This window comes from Podarcis gaigeae (assembly GCF_964106915.1).
Source record: "Podarcis gaigeae genome assembly, chromosome: 11".
NCBI lineage: Eukaryota > Metazoa > Chordata > Lepidosauria > Squamata > Lacertidae > Podarcis > Podarcis gaigeae.
Genome location: NC_139687.1, coordinates 27,338,913 through 27,356,376, shown reverse-complemented (window position 1 = coordinate 27,356,376; position 17,464 = coordinate 27,338,913).

Sequence of the window (17,464 nt, the reverse complement as noted above, 5' to 3'; positions counted from 1 at the left end):
AAATAGGAAATAATCTCCCAGCATCCATAGTGGGAGTAGAGTTGCAGTGATCAAAATACAGTGGTGCCTCGCAAAACAAAATTAATTCGTTCCGCAAGTTTTTTCTTCTTGCGAGTTTTTCGTCTTGCGAAGCACGGTTTCCCATAGGAATGCATTGAAAATCAATCAATGCGATCCTATGGAGACCATCCGGGAACAGAGGGGAAGCGCCACGTGCCTTCGCCTCTGTCCCCGGACCTGTTTTAAAGCAAGGGGCAGTGTGGAGAAGATTGCTTCTCCCCGTTGCCTGCCCCGCAATCTCCGGGGACAGAGGGGAAGGTGCGCGCAAGCCCATAGGGAAATGTGTCTTGCGAAGCGGCTAAGAAAACGAAAAACTCCTTCGTCTAGCGAGTTTTTTGTCTTCCAAGGCGTTCGTCTTGCGGGGTACCACTGTATTGAGTAGGACCCAGACTGTGGAACTCTCTCCTTGGGGAAACCCAGCCAGCACCCTCTCTTTCTGAGATTAAATGTGCTTTGAAAAGGCTTTCATTTCAGATTCATTTTATGAGCCACTTTAATCTGGGTCTACTGGCATGACTTTTAAGAAGTTCTCATTGAGCTGTGCTGTTTTGCTTTGTTTTTTGTGATCTTGCAGTTTTAGTTGGTTAAGAGACGGTTTAACTTTTTGCAAGCTGTGTTGTAAAGACTTTTCCTAAAAGGAGGAGTATAAATATATCAGATAATAAATGCCGAAGAACAGCCTTCCTATATGGCCTTGTTCAGAACTAGCAACTGCTGAGATCATTGGTTTGGATCCTCACTTCCCTTCCATGAACAGAACAGAGTTCACAGAATGATGCATTCCTGCTTCCCCCTACCCTCTGCAGTCCATATATGTATTATTATTGACACTGTTGTGGTTGCATTTCCACAACAAAAAGCCTCAACTCCCTAGAATACAAAAAAGGGCCAAGAGATCAGTGAAAAACTAGATAACAAGCAAGCAAGCAAACAAACCAAAAAGCCTGGCAAGAAACACATGGACTTCCTGGGGTGTTCCTCCAGCAACACTATAAAAATGGCAAATCCCATCTAACTCAAATAAATGATTAGCACCGCAAAAGAGGCCATAATCATACGAGGGCATGATGCAGTTTAAGAGCCAATAGCCGGGCAAAGAAGAATGACACCGAAAAGCTTTCAGACGTGTTCACTGGGAAAGCCTGTTGTCACATTTTGATGTGAGGTGGATAGTGTGAATGTGGCCTAGAGAACCTTCCTTTACTGCTTTTTTTTAAATGTATTTTTACTAAATATTTTATTGGTTTGCAAAAGTATGTGCAATCTCTCTCCCCCCCCCCCGTAACATTTTTTTACAGATCAGTTCCATTTGTTGAGACATTAAGAAGAAAAGGGGCAAAGAGGTGGAAACGGGGAAAGGTGAATGGGGATGGGGTGGGGTGGGGTGGTGATGTTTCTATTTTATTTAATATATGTGGGGTTCTCTACTATTCACTTGTGTTCCTTCGGGGGTGAGAAAGGTTTGGGTTGGCCTAGGGTGTGGTTGTTCATTTGTGATTGGCTGTGGGGTGGGTGCGTGTTTTGGATCAGGTTAGCCATATTGATTTGTATGTTGTTGATGGATTTTTGTCATTGTCTTGTTGGGCTGTGTATGTGATAAAGGGGAGCCATACTGGGGTGAAGGCGTCTTCTTCTATTTGTCCCTGGGTCAGTTTCAGTTTATTGGTTTATTTTTCTAGTAAGGCTGTTTCCCATACTATTTGGTACCATTGGTCCATGCTTACTCCTGACAGGTCTCCCCAGTGTCTGGTTCTGATGTTTCTGGGTGCTGAAAGTAGGTGGATTATGAGTTCTTTGTGGTGCAAATGGGCATTATTGTCTTGGAAGATGTTTAGTAGGACCAATTCTGGGATGCTTTTATTAAAAAATTATAACTAAAACACATCTGTGTGCCTAAGATCTTACCTACGTTTTTACTGAATGATGTCTGGGGAGGGATGTTCCAACGTTTCTAGATACCAGGTTCTGGGATATCGTCCTCTTAAAACCAGTACAAAAAATTACTGTAGCTCCTGCCATAATAGTAATGCTCTAGCCTGGATCGATATATATCTGACGTTTGTGTGTGGCCTCAGAAAACTGCTTTGAACAGCACAAATCACTCCCAGCCCATTCTGCTCAATTAGCCATTTTTCCAGGGATGCTGTACAGCTTTGCCAGAGTCGCTGTCAAGTAGCTAGAGGAGCCTGACAATCTAAACGAGGTTGGTAGAGGCTTCTTGAACATGGCAATGAGCATCTTTCAAATGAGCGTCTCAGGTGAGATCACAAGGCAGCCTCCAGCACAGTCCTGACATGAACCTACCACAGCGGGGGAAAGAAGCCCTTCCCTATCAGCCAGTACTTAAAAAGAGAGATTTTTAAACATTTCACAAATGAGGTTGCCAGCTGCGTAGAGACAGGAGCACAGGTTAAATGATGAACGACTCTCCCACACCAGTCACGGTGTCCTTGTTTGGGGAATAAGAAGAAGAATTGATTCATTACCTTCCTTAATTAACTCGGACTATCCTGCTGAATCAAAGAGATGAGTGTTACTTATTGGATTAAATGAGATATTCTTGATGCTCTATAGTACCCAAGTATATCTTAATTTTTTTTTAAAAAAAAAAATCTAATTAATTGATATTTCTCTGGCAATAAAGACTTCTGGAGTGAAAGTGAAGGAGAACTCTGAATAAATTATTTCACACAGGATACCTAAAAGATGGTCTCACCCCTTTTGTATCCAACTGAACATTACAGATACAGTCGTACCTTGAATGTGAAATGCCTTGGCTTCTGAACAAATCGGCTCCTGATCGATCAAAACCCAGAAGTGAGTGTTCCTGTTTTCAAACGTTCTTTCGGAAGCCAAACATCTGACTGGGCTTCTGCGGCTTCTGAGTGGCTGCTGGAGCTTCCTGCAGCCAATCAGAAGCCACGCTTTGATTTCCAAACGTTTTGGAAGTCGAACGGACTTCGGGAACAGATTCCGTTAGACTTCCAAGGTGCGACTGTACAGTGGGACTGTCTCCCACTGCATCGCTATTGCCTTTTTAACACCTACTGAAGAACTTCCATTTTCAACAAGCCTTTTAAGTGGTCATTTCTACCCCAGTCTGTACCTGTATCCGATCTGGAATTGTTTTACAGATGTTTTTATTGCTTTTACTGTTAAATAGCTTCAAGATGTTTCCCGGGAAACATTTCATAAAGGGAAGTAGCAATGATAATATCAACTCTGTAATTGCAGCTCTGGGTTGCTAAGCCTAAATGGGCAGCAAGGTCAGAATTGGGCCAAATTCACACACTGTCATATGCCCGAGTTAGGCTGAGCTGGAATAATCTTCACACGTGCCAGAAAATCCATGCCAACAGAATACTACCCACCTTGTATAGATAGATACAGATGATCTAAACAGATGAGCCAATTCTCAAACTGCCAGGATAGGACAGGCTAGACTCAAATCTCCACCCAGTTTAAAAATGTGAATGCTCACATTACCTTCTCTCTTCTTGCCCATTTTATTGGTGTTTATTATTCTTATTAGAATTTATATACCGCCCTGTACCTGGAGGTCTCAGGGCAGTTCACAGAACAAAATCAAAATATAGAACCACAAAACATATAATTAAAATAAAAACAACAACCCAATAACCCCCCCCCCAAAAAACCGCCACATTTTAAAACAGCATAGGATGTCAGTAAAATCAACCAAAGGCCTGGTTAAAAGGGAACATCTTTGCCTGGTGCCTAAAGGTGTATAATGAAGGAGCCAGGAGAACTTCCCCTGGGAGAGTATTTCACAGATGGGGAGCCATTGCAGAAAAGGCCCGTTCTCGTGTTGCTGCAAGAACGGACCTTGTTGTTGTTCCATTTTATCACACAGAAAGCAAGTCAAGCATGTCATATTATAATTTATTTATAATGGTGTTATGATTAGCGCCATGCAAAAGTTCCTCTTGCATTTCCTCCCCAACCATTCATGAAAAAAAGAAATTGCATTCAAAGGGGAGATAAAATTTCAGTGCATTGCTCAGGGATTGGGCGTCAGTTTGTTTATATGACGCTTACCTGATTCCTGAGGTGGCCAAGGGGTATTTCTGAGTGTCCCTTTCTTTCATCCTACAAACCACCTCATCAATGGTCTGCACTCTGCAGTATTCCCAGGTGTCCACACTTCAATTAAAGCCCAAGGGAAAGCATCATGAGGTAACTTCTCCCATGGTACCTTTTCATATCAGGAAGCCTGGGCAGCCAGAGAGGCTGCAGAGTGCTAGAAAAATGCAGGAATGAAAAATGCATGCTTCATCCTTGGTCACCCTGAAGCAATCAGGTAAGCTGAAAAGCTATTGAGAGTGGAGTGGAGTGTAGTGTAGTGGTTAGCGTATCAGACAAGGAGGTGGGAGTGCAGGCTTCAAATTCCCTCTTGGCCATAAAACTCACTGGGTGACCTTGGGCCAGTCACTGCCCTCAGCCTGACTTATCTCACAGGGTCGTTGTGGGTCTTAACTGAGGAGGGGGAGAACCACGTACGCCACCTTGAGCTTATTGGAAAAAAGGTGGGATATTAACGCAATAAATAAATTCATAAACAAACAAACAAACTCACCCCTACCAAAATTCTCTAGAAATTCTCAAGTGCTTTGAGAATTCCAGCTGAAAAACAGAAACCTCTTTCACGGAGGAGGAAAACATTTGAGAAATTGGAAGATGGATTTCGGCACAGCACTAGTTAAGATCCCTTTGTGACCGTAAATGTTTCTATCTACCATGAAATAATATCTGGTCTTCATGACAGGACATGATATCATGTAACTGCTCTTAGAGCTGCAGAACTTTTTTTTTAAAGCCCAAAGCCAAACCAACAGAACACTTGGCTTATTGCCACTTCTATTTCCCGCACTGGGGTGTGTGTTTTTTTGGCTCGGTAAACCAATTTGGGTGGAAATATTCCCTTCTTTCCCTGGGCTGCAAATAACTTTTTCAATGTGATTTTAAAAATTAAAAGACATTCAGTATCATTTCTAAAAAACACACACCAAAAGAAACAACAACAAGCAAGCAAGCAAGTAAATGAAACTATTTCCTCCTAGAAAGATCACACATATTCAGATAAATTATTCTGTGCCTCCCAATGCCATGGAATTGTATTTTCAGAACTGCACTTGCTGGATAAGTTTCTCCTGCATGAGAAAACTTTATAAACTTATGATAGCTTTGCAATATGGTATGTTTTCTAGCAATATGTTAGTTGCACATGTACCTGTGTGGCAGACCTGTAAGGGGTGCAGAAAATAGAACACAAGCAGAAAGTTGGAAAGCAACATCAGCCCTAAAATCAAAGAAGTATTTTTTACATTAAAAACATGTTTACAGTGCTTTAAGATTACCTGTAATAATACACACACACACACACACACACACACACACTGCCCATCTGGCTGGGATTCCCCAGCCACTCTGGGCGGCTCCCAACAGAATTAAAAGCGCAGTAAAACATCAGACATTAAAAACAGGACTACCTTCAGATGTCTTCTAAAAGTCAGATAGTTGTTTATTTCCTTGACATGTGATGGGAGGGTGTTTCTCTTGATTGCAAGGGAGATTAGACAACGTTGGCCGTATAATGAGAATTTGGTATTATTTGTTTTGCAAGTGTGTTTGTGTTTTTGCGGGGGAGGCTTGGTTAATTTCATTGTACACAGGTTGTACATTGACAATAAAGGTATTAGTAGTAGTAGTATTATCCAGAGCATATCCCCAGCACATCTTTGGGGGAAGTGGCCTTTTGCACAAGATCTCTCAATCAACTATAATTTCTCAACCAGAATCTGCTGGAGTGAGATGGAATCCCACCTGAAAATAGGAAACACTGACTTTTCCCTAGACCAGGTAGAATTTTTTCCAACCATCACTCTGGCAGGAGGTCCTCAAAGTCCATTGCATGCCTTGATTTCTCTGCACACTAGTACCCTATGCTAACCAGGCTGTGCCCAAGCCCAGCGGGAATGTCACTTTGTATAACAGAGCAGTATGGCTCATGGCAATATTCTTGCATCCGTCCCGGCTGCTTTGTTAATGGTTCTTTGGCTTCGTAGTAGCCTAATGATGCCAGGGGCTTATTTTTATAGTTTACAAAATGAGAACAGAGTTCTGCCTATAATGAAATATTTGTATTAGCGCCTGACATGGCCAGCTGAGATAAGCTTAGCACAGCTTTCAAACAATCAGCTAGGGAGCCCTTCTGCCAATCAGCTACAGCTATTCAGTGGGGCAGGGCCTCAGCTGTAGCGGCAGTCAGCTCAAACATTACATGCCCAGATTATGGACTGGTTATTCTGTTAATTGTGGGGCTCCATTGCTTGCTTTGGCCAGCTGTCACCAACCAAAGATATAACATTTTTGGGAGCCCAGGGAGGGCAGATCAACAGATGAAAGAATGAGTCGTTGCAGACGGCGAATCAAATACCCTGGAGATATTCCAGTTCAATATGGCTAGGATGGGTGGTTTAAAGACTGCAGTCACTTTATCATCTAAGCACTATGTTGCGATACAGGAGTTGTGCCAATAGTTCCTCCAAAATATGAGCCAGGCTCCCTCCAGGGAAATATAGACAGTTGCGTGCTCCTGTCTGGTCCACTTCTGGCAATCTGTAGTGTTTCTGTGCATGGATCCATGTCACCCATTCAGAATGCGAGGATTTTTGGGAGAGAAAGGGCACAAAAGCAGTCTTCTGTTAGCAGCTTTATTTATTACATGCATCTTGCATCTGTCCCCCAAGGAGCTTAAGGTGGCTTACATAATTCCCTCACACAGCTCACTATTGTATCTTCACAACAACCCTGCGAGGTAAGTCAAACTGAGAGAGCGGGGGGAGGAGGGAGGGAGAAACTACCTGCCGCAAAGTCACCCAAGCCACGTCCATTTAAAGCATTATTATACCACTTTAACAGTCATGGTTCCCCCAAAGAATCCTGGTAACTGTAGTTTGTTAAGGGTCCCGAGAGTTGCTAAGATACCCCCCTCTTCTTCTCCCAGAGCTAAAATGCCCAGAGTGGTTTAGCAAACAATCCCTCTTCCCAGGGACCTGTAGCTTTGCAAGGGGAATTGGTGCTTCTCCTGACACTTCTCATCAGCCTTAACAAACTACAATTCCCAGGATTCTTTGGGAAAAGCTGCAACTGTTAATGTGGCACAATAATGCTTTAAATAAATGGTATGGGTTTGTGGCCCCAGTGAGCTTTGTAGACATGTGGGGATTTGAACTCTGTTCTCCCAGACGTCCTTGACACTTTAAGCACTGACTATACCATGCTGAGAGACATCACCCTGCCAACAAAGGTCCGTATAGTTAAAGCTATGGTTTTCCCAGTAGTGATATATGGAAGTGAGAGCTGGACCATAAAGAAGGCTGATCGCCAAGAATTGATGCTTTTGAATTATGGTGCTGGAGGAGACTCTTGAGAGTCCCATGGACTGCAAGAAGATCAAACCTATCCATTCTGAAGGAAATCAGCCCTGAGTGCTCACTGGAAGGACAGATCGAGAAGCTGAGGCTCCAATACTTTGGCCACCTCATGAGAAGAGAAGACTCCCTGGAAAAGACCCTGGTGTTGGGAAAGATTGAGGGCACAAGGAGAAGGGGGCGACAGAGGACGAGATGGTTGGCTAGTGTTCTCGAAGCTACCAGCATGAATTTGACCAAACTGCAGGAGGCAGTGGAAGACAGGAGTGTCTAGCGTGCTCTGGTCCATGGGGTCATGAAGAGTCGGACACGACTAAACGACTAAACAACAACAACAAATACCATGCTGGCTCTCTTCTGCTACACTTTCCTGAGGAGCAACAGTGGCATGTTCACACATCTTCTGTGTGCTTTGCAGGATATCTTTGGAAGCAGCCCCATGTTTTAGAACAAAATCGATTATTCCACAGTAGCACTGCATCTCTGATTATGAAGTAGCCAGTGCAAATGTTTCTAATGCCTGTGCTTTTATTCTCCCACCCTATTTATGGACTTCTGCTGCCTTTTGAGTGTTCCTACAAATCTCTCCCTCCACCATCGCAATCTCTTTTCTTTTTCACCACCTCCTTGGCAACCTGAGATGCCACCTTTGCTGCTTCCCCACCCCCACCCCTTCCACCCTCCAGGAGAGTGAATACTTCCAGATGAAGAGTCTCTTCATTTTGTCTCTGCAACACGTCTCTGGAAGGGGCAGGGCCAATTTGTGCAACCACTTTGGGTTTCATTTCCCATCTGTGGCAATTTTTCTTGTCAGGTTTAATGCAGGGGTGGTGAACCTGATCTCTGATCTGCACCGTGAGGATTGTTCCAAATTGTTCAAAAAAGATGCCATAGCAGCAGGCTGAATCCATGATGCTTTTCGCAGGATTACTTCGGTACTCCGTGTAGGCTGAAATACAAATCCATTACAGATGGAAATAGAAGACAAATAATAGCTGTGTGAAAATGATGTATCCAGATTAGCAGAGGATTTTTTTTAAAATAGTTGCAGGAGGAGATGTGCATATCACACTATGATATGTCACTGTTTGCACACCACTCCATGGGGTTTTGTTTTTCCATGCAAAAGCATGTATTCAAGGAATACAATATTTTGTGTGGTCTGGCTAAAAACCACCCTTTTGCTTTGGAACGGCACTGTCAGATTTTGTTTTTGTACAGTATTTACCCCAGTTGCAGAGAATAAGCTTATTCTTATGCACTTTGCATTCAGGCTACTGGGATCTGATCCTGTCTCATAACTTTTTATGCAGCTTAATTGCAGCTTCAGGTAGTATTAGGACCATTCCCTACTGCCAAGATTGAGCAGACACGAAGGTCTGCTTGAGGAGAATGAAGGTCTACCTGCTTATTCCATAATCTCTGCTGTCAGTGATTTGACCTTGTAGTTCAAACAAGAACATCTTCCCCCCCCCCTTTTTTTAAGTTACCAAACCAAACAAGAAAACATTTGGCATTCAGTTTCAGATCAAAAGCGAAAGAAAACATTGCTCACTCTCAGACTGAAGTCCGGGTTCAGTAAGCATTGTTGTTTCAGGTGTCCTGGGCAAAAGTTCCTCCTTCTGCTATTTTATTTGAATATTTTATATTTAACCCTCTAAAGTTAAATTAGTCTTAATTTTTTGGCATGAAGAAGGATAGGTTTATATTGCTTCTTTTATAAATGAAATGCATTGCTGTTTTGCCAGTACCAAGAAAAACGTTGTGCAACAAGGATGTGACAGTGTTATATATATTGTTAGCTGGAGATGGGCAAAATTGAAAGAAGCAGAAATTGCTACAGTTTCTGTGTCTCTCTGTGGTCAGCAATGTAGATCAGTCAAGTAAATACCATTGGTATTAATTCACATCATTCTTCTTGAAAATGATACAGAGTTAATGACATTTTTAAACAATGTTTTGATGTTTCCTTTTAATAATAATAATGATTGATTGAATGAATGTAAGTTGCATAAGTTATGTAAATAGTCACACAAGCTATGTAACAACATGTTAAATAGCATGCAGCAGAACAAATAAAGTAGTTGGGAGAAACTGAACTGCAGCAGAATGGAAACGGCACTGATTGTGATGCACACAGGTCAGAGAAGAAATCACAGCCTTCTTACATTTTTATCCCCAATGAGTCTTACCCAGCACAAGTCTTGCACAGCACCCAGAAAGAAATCAATATTTTAGTGTGGGGGCACCCACACTTTGGCACACTTTGCCTACTGCCACCAGGCAGGTGCTTTCTCTTAACTTTTTTTGGTGCCTGCCAAAAAAAAAGTTTGTTGGGACAATCCTCCCCAGATATGAAGAATGTAGATGTGGATTTTAATCTGGTTTACGTTTATCACTAGTTTTAATTTTTGAATGTTTTAAATAGTTGTCCTTAACTGTTTTTACTGATGATTTTATTGTTTCATTCTTCTTGTAAAAAACTTTTATGGGTTGCTGTTTTTTAAAAAATCAAGTACTTAATGAATGTTCATGAGATAAATAAGTAATAAGTAAAATAAATAAGTAATACAATGGCTGTGGGGAGAGGGAGGGAGAAAGTGCTCAAAACAAAGGAAAAGGACACCTACATCAGCCACTGTTGCACTCACAGATCTCACAGAGAGATCCTTGCAATTTTGCCGTTCTTAAATTTTGTTTTCCCTATTTCGACATCAGTTTGCCTTTTTCATTTTTTCCATTTTATAGGGCCTCATGAAACATCACCAGCATTTTAGCACATATTTCCCTTAATATATGCAATTTTGCAACATTTCTTGCAAAGCCGTTTCCCCTAATACTGCACACTTTATGATATTTTCATAAATATTTGCATTTACCAGCAGGCTCCACACTAGTGTGTTCACTTTGTGCATATCAGTTGCCTGGAGAACTGTGTTGAATAATCCAAAGCAGTGCGGATTTTGAAGGACGGCTGCGTATTGCTTTCCGAATTGCTTCAGAAAATGTCAATTAGATAGACCCATTATTAAATGCAAATGGAATCAAATTCCTCCTCCATCCCTAGTGGTGGGTGTCCAATCCTCTCATCCAACAAAATGTGGGGACATATAAGGTTACATTCAATGTGGAGAGGCTGAGCCAGTTACACCATAGACAAAGGACCACTTGTAGAATGGATTTCATCCCAAAGTATATGGCTGCTGATATGTACGCTTTATGAAGTCCCATATTCTCCAGCAGTCATGTGAACCTAGACTTTGGCTTTTAAAGGGGTGAAGCTGACAATATTGATTTCTTGGAATGTAATGGGACAATTCAATTACAAACAGTTTTTCACTTTATTCGCTCAAATTGTTCTATTAAATTTGTTGCAGACCTAAGTATTTAATGGCTCAGTGGACAATACTTCGCAGCAGGGGCGCATGTATCTGTGTAGAGAATGTACAAGATTTGCTGCAGCACCGGCAAGTGTTTGCTCTGCTGTATTATGCTAGCACGCAGCACTTTAAGAAATGCCAAAAAGGCACTTATACTTTGGGATGAGATCCATTCTACTCTTCATTCCGCTTTTATGCTTACAAGGTGACAGCTTTAATGCATCTTCGATTTTATGTTCTAACAGCAGATGAATTTTTTTAAAGTGTCACAGGGATAGGAGGTGTGCAGTTAATTTTTAATTTAACCTGTGATTAAGTCCAGCGGGACTAATTCATCGCTGGTGAATCTACACTAACATAAATTAAGTTACACTTGGGATAATTTAGACCTCAGGAAAATCAGAGATAAATGGATTACAGCAAGCACTGTTAACGTGGGACTATATGTGCTATCTTATTATCCAAATTCAATTTGTATATTGAAAATACATAGGGGGCAAATCTAAACTCTGAGGGAGGACAACCGAGGAGCTGCTGGGTGCTGCGAACTGCCCTCTTTTCTGGTAGAGAGGAAGATCCACAGGTGGGGAGAAAGGTCCATAGGTGGAAAGAAAGGTCCACTAATGAAAGTCTTCTCATTGTGATGGTGGAAAGTTCTGCCACCATTGCTGGTCCACTGGAGGTGCTTTAAGAACATAAGAAGATCTTCTGGACCAGGAAAACAGCCCCTCTAGTCCAGCATCCTGTTTTCACAGTGGTTAACCAGATGTCCATGGGAAGTCTGAGCACAGGACCTGAGCACAACAGCACTCTCCCCACTTGGGGTTCCCACCAAAACCAGAGCTGTACTTTTTGCTGTTATTGTTACAGCACACTAACAAAGCTACCCCTCAAGAAATCCATGGAGAAATTCAGGTAAGAACAATTCTGGAAGCTTTCTTACACTGGCACTCCACTGGCTAAACTAGTTCCTCTCGTAGCAAGCATGGCTTTGATATACCCTGTGCTTGTGCCAACATATGCAGCCTGACCATGGGCACATTTGCTTAGATGCCCCGTTCCATGCCCAATAAGCACAGGACACCTTTGTTCATCAGTGCTGTGGCCCATGGATTGCAGCAAAATACTGGGCAAGGTTTTTGCCCAGGATCTTCTCTGTGTGATGGGCTCATGGGGAAAAGCTGTCACATGAGCCCTTGCTGCAGAAGGAAAGGAAAAAGACTGGAGCTCACAGCCATTTTGCTTTGAGAGCTTCCTGCCTGCCCACTCTTGGATTAGAGCCTTCACTGAGCAATTCTGAGTCACTGGTTGATAGGCCAGAATGGATTCTTCCCCCTCAACCTGATTGGCACTTGGTTAGGGTTTTTTTCACCTTTCCCTCAGTGAAATTATGGTTTTCCTCTGTTAGGTGAGAGAACATTGTATGAGGGCAGAAATGGCATTGGCCAGGATCAGCATAGTATAGGGGGGGCCATGGGGGCCTGAGGGGAGGATTGGCCATGGCAAACCCAAGCGAGGGTTCGATATCTGCCTGGTTGGAATCTGCACCCTGGTCCCCCAGTGAGACCTTGCTTGCTTGGCATGTACCACGGCAAGGTTCAACACTGGCCAACTCCCATTGTAGAGGTTTGGAGTGATCCAAACCTAGTGGATCCATTTCATCAACATGGGGCTTGTGGAATGATGAGCGGGTTCTGGGACCCAATGCCATGCCAACCCTTGCCCTGCCTGCTGCTGTCAATAAAGATTTGGCCTGATTTTATCCCATCACCATTGTACAGTCTGGTTATTTTGCTGCTCTCATGGGTCACATAATGCACTTGCCTGGGCAACTAATTCCCTCTAAGTTTATTGGGAAATGCTTCCATGTAGCTTTGTACAGGATTCCAATCTCTGAACCAGTTTCTTTTCAAAATGCGACCATATCACCCTATTCATATATCCCAAGCAAACAGGATTTGAATTATTTAAATCCTTCGTATAGCTCCTGGAATCTCAATTTATATATGAGAATTCCAAAGGATAGTAATGCAATATTTCAAGCTTTGGAAGTGTGGGTTGAGGAGACAGGCTACAGATCCTGAAAAGCCTGGATTAACAAGCTGTTGAAAGAGAAATATTTTCTAATATTCCCTGTATGAGAAACTGATATTTGTGAATTTGCAAATAAGCAATTTAAATGACCTCTTGTTCTTCTTAAATTGTTACAGGTGCAAAAAAAGAGACATCTTCGGCCCTTTCAGAAGCAAGCACCACCTTGATTTTAAAAGAAATAAAATCTAAGACTTTGCACATTTTTTTTATATATAATATTTATTAAATTTTTGTTTGACAATAAAGATATATATATATATATATATATATATATATATATATATATATAATAATAATATTTTTTATTGAGTTTGTAAAATACAGAAAAAAGAATAAAGAACATATTATAAGAGTAAAGTAGAAAAGTTACAAATTTTCTTGTTCTTTTTTCCAAATCTACTGGACTTCCCCACATCCTCCCAACCCTGCATTCTCTGTAATACATAACATCAGCAATTTGTTAACTTTTTTCATTACTTGTTGTATCCTTCGTTTTATCATGTTACCCAATTTCAAATGTGTTATAACCCAAATCATGTACATTTTCATTTAAACACAATAAAGTTATTTCATTATTCTATCTCAGACTTCTTGTGCCTTAATTTTCATTTCTTTAGTTTAACCTTACTGAAGCTAGAGTTTCCTAAAAGGTGCATTTTTTAACATTCATACAGCTTATAGTGTTTTTCCAGATAGTCCTTAAATTTTTTCCAGTCCTCCTCGATTGTTTCTTCTCCCAAGTCTCGGATTCTGCCAGTCATTTCGGCCAGTTCCATGTAGTCCATCAACTGCGTGTGCCATTCCTCCAGTGTGGGTAAATCTTGTGTCTTCCAATGCTTTGCAATCAGGATCCTTGCTGCTGTAGTAGCGTACATAAAAAAAGTTCTGTCCTTCTTAAGCACTCTCTGGTCCACCATGCCCAGGAGGAAGGCCTCTGGTTTCTTAGGTAAGGTAAATCTAAGTACCTTTTTTAGTTCATTATGAATCATCTCCCAAAAGGCCTTCACTTTCGGGCAGGTCCACCAGAGGTGAAAGAATGTCCCTTCCGCCTCTTTACATTTCCAACATTTATTATCAGACAGGTGATATATCTTAGCTAGCTTGACTGGGGTCATGTACCACCGGTATATCATTTTCATAATGTTTTCCTTCAAGGCACTACATGCCGTAAATTTCATTCCGGTGTTCCATAACCTTTCCCAGTCTTCAAACATAATGTTATGCCCCAAATCCTGTGCCCACTTTATCATGGCGGATTTGACTGTCTCATCCTGAGTATTCCATTTAAGCAGCAGGTTATACATTCTCGAAAGTAATTTACTTTTTGGTTCTAACAGTTCTGTCTCTAGTTTCGATTTTTCCACCTGGAATCCAACCTTCTTGTCTACTTTAAAAACTTCTTGAATTTGTGCATAATGCAACCAATCTCGCACCTTGTTTTTTAATTTTTCCAAGCTCTGCAACCTCCAATTGTCTCCAATCTTTTCAATTATTTCCCCATATTTAGGCCAATTGGCCTCCATGTTAGGTCTCTTACGTGATATATATAAAAAAACATACCAAATTCAGATATCCTCATTTCATAAACATCCTTGGACTTCCTCACGCCTCTTGTTCCTACTCTCTAAACTCATAAGTTTTACCAGCAAATTATTAACTTAATTTAATTTGTCTATTAAAATTTCCCAATATTCAAATCTCAAATTTAATCTTTTAAATTTCTCTTGTCAAAGATTAATTATAGAATACCATTTATCCACAATTTATCTTATTTTTCAATTACATTAACTTTTACACATATAGATTATTAATTTGTTGGAGCCCTGATGTTGCAGATCATACATTTTTCTTAACATTCATACAGTTTACAATGCTTTTGTAGATAGTCTTTAAACTTCTTCCAGTTCTCCTCCTCCAATTCTTCTCCCTGGTTTCGGATTCTGCCGGTCATCTCATCCAGATCCATATAGTCCATCAGTTGCATCTGCCATTCTTCCAGTGTGGGCAAATCTTGAGTTTTCCAGCCCTTAGCAATGAGTATCCTTGCTGCTGTTGTGGCATACATAAAAAAAGTTTGATCCTTCTTTTGCACACTTTGGCCGACAATGCCCAGGAGGAAGGCCTCTGGTTTCTTAAGAAAGGTGTACTTAAATACCTTTTTCAGCTTGTTATATATCATTTCCCAGAAAGCCTTCACTCTAGGGCACGTCCACCAGAGGTTAAAGAATGTTCCTTCAGCCTCTTTACACTTCCAACATTTATTGTCAGGCAAATGATATATCTTTGCAAGCTTGACTGGGGTCACCAGTATATCATTTTCATAATGTTTTCTTTCAGGGTATTACATGCCGTAAATTTCATACCGGTGGTCCATAACTTTTCCCAGTCAGCAAACATGATGTTGTACCCTATGCCCTGTGCCCATTTTATCATAGCTGATTTGACCGTTTCATCCTGTGTATTCCATTTTAGCAGCGAATTATACATTCTTGAAAAAATCTAAGACTTTGCACATTGAGTATCTGCTGAAAATGTTATTCCTCCACCAGCTTGCTGGAATACGCTTTTAAAGAATCCATCGCTATAGCAACCATTTCCTAGCACGCATGTTGTCTTGAGATAATATGGGGAACTTCTTCGAATAAGTCAGTGCTGGGCCACAGTACAACATACCAGCTCCTACCTAAAGAAAAAACTGTGTATTGATACTGTAATATCCTGGCTTATAAAAGAGAACGGTTAAGCCTATTTTCTTTGTTTTTTTTCTTAATAAAAAATAACCTACGCATGTAAGTGTGGTCCCAGAGCCCCTTTAATTCTCTATGCCTGATTGTATAATTTAAAAACAATAATGTAAATATGAGTAATATGTGGAGAGTAAAGTCCAATTTAAAAAATTGTCCACTCAGTCTTCTTTTGCGTTGTGGCGAAATTTATGTGGCCATATTTCAAGGAGAGCGGGGGTGGGGAACTTGTGGCCCTCCAGATGTAGCGATGCAACGCCCCTCATTCCTGGCTGTTGGCCATGCTGGCTGGAATTGTGAGCTGGAGTCCAGCAACATCTGGGGGTCCACATGTTCTCCACCCCTGCAAGCTTTGTGGTAATTCATTGTTCTGGCAAAAAAAACAACACCCCACCTTTCTGTGGTTTCCATAAAATGTGGCAAAAAGTTTTATTAGCAGTTCTTCAACCAGAAGTGATATTTTCCTTCTTCCAGAGGAAAAAAAAGCATTCCAGCAGAACCAGTAAGTGATGGAGAAAGCCAGGAGGGGAACCTCAACATGCCTCTAAAATAGTTTATGCGCTAATTGATGTAACAAACTTTGAACACTTTTAGAAATCGTGCATTCTGGTAAGATGGACAGCATCGGATGCATGTATTCTGGACCCGTAATGTATTCCTGGATAATTACAAAGTGATGCTTCATAAAATTCTTGGCAGTTGAGTCGTTTAAGCAGCAACAGATGTGTTAGAGTGAGTAATAAACTTCCACATAATTCCCCCTAAAGGCAACTGAAGTTCAAATAATCACAGTGAAGGAAAAAGGTGAATTGACAGCATTTAATTAAATGTGCATGCCAAAAAGATGCTTTTGCACCATATCTAAAGACAAATTCTGCATGCAACAGTATCCATATAAATCAGACATTATTTCCACTTCAACGGGGTGCTTGGACATAGCTACACTGTGCGCATATGCATGCTAGTTTAAAGATCCATGGCTTCCCCTAAAGAATCCTGGGAACTGTAGTTTGGTAGGGAATGCTGGCAATTTTCTGTTAAAGAGCTCTAGCCTCTCTCATAGAACAACTGTTTCCAGAGTTCTCTGGAATAGTGCACAGGTGGTAGAGTTATCCTGGACCATCCATCCATCACTCTTCTTCATTAGTTGTTCTGTGGTGCCATTGCCATCTGTAGGGAAACTCATGCACTATAACAGCACAACAAATGCTCAACAGAAAACAAACATCTGCAGCATTAAAAGTTGCAGGATTTCAGCAGGAGGTTACAGTGCATGCAGTGCAGAAAGTAGCATATCCATCGAAAAATGTCTTCAGACTCAAAGGGGATTGAAAGCAGAAGCACGTATAACTGCCCCGATATCATCATGAGCACAAATCATTGTGAATGTGAATGCACAACAAAAAAAGATGTCCGGAGGGGGGCTTATTTTTGCTATGATAAAACAATATCAACAATACACTTCAGGTTAGGCTAAGCCTAGTTTGTTGCAATTGTCTTCAAGTCGAAACACAGCAGATGAATAGGATTGGATGATATCTCAATCCTATGCTTTGTAAGTCCTACTGAAATAAATTTCTTTCCCTTTATTTGTCCACTGAAATTTTTCAATAAAATATAAATATTTTGAAAATAGTACTAGGCAGACCTGTTAGCAAACATCCAGCTGTTACTCCATATACAATATTCTGGGCTACAGCTTCTAGTTCTTTTCTTCAAATTTATCAAACTCTCT